Raw genomic sequence first — 627 nt, 5'->3', positions numbered from 1 at the left:
CACAGTAAAAAGAATAAAGCGAGTAGCGGCATTCACAACTTCTGACCAGCCACTATCTTTTTCTTTTAAACCCTTTTGCCGTCTGTGAGTTGTTTTGTTTTGTTTTTATTTTTATTTTCGTTTCTTCTTCTGAAAGACATACCACAGTAAAAAGAAAGCAAGAAGTATTATCCCTCTACCCTCTAGTAGAGCTAAGCCAGCGTGAAAGCGTCCATTACGAAGAGTCTTCTGTCTGTGTTTTCCATCAGCTGATCGCGCGGACGAGAAAGATGGTGAGTAAAAGCACGTGCAGAGGAGCGTGCTGAGATCAAAGTGCGGACATAATGATACAAAAACAGCGACAGTCCAGACCGAGTCCAGGTAACGCGCGCCCGTTTCCCGCCATCTGCTGGGGAGACAGGGGGAGGCTACTAGCCAAGGGGGTTAATTCAGGTAGAAAGTATTGCTGAGAGAGATTCCTTAGAGTTAGTCTCCCTTTGTGTATGCGATTGCGTGAGCTGTGTTGTGATATCGCGTCACTGAGTCAGTGAGTGGAGGGCAATGGTTTAGTGATGGAGATAGAGGTTTTTTTTTCTGTTGTACAGAGCTGGAGAGAGAGAGAGAGAGAGAGAGAAAGAGAGAGAGAGA

This window comes from Aplysia californica, unplaced genomic scaffold, assembly GCF_000002075.1.
Source record: "Aplysia californica isolate F4 #8 unplaced genomic scaffold, AplCal3.0 scaffold01040, whole genome shotgun sequence".
Taxonomy (NCBI): Eukaryota; Metazoa; Mollusca; class Gastropoda; order Aplysiida; family Aplysiidae; genus Aplysia; species Aplysia californica.
The sequence above is the reverse complement of the archived record's forward strand: the minus strand, read 5'-3'. Positions refer to the sequence as shown.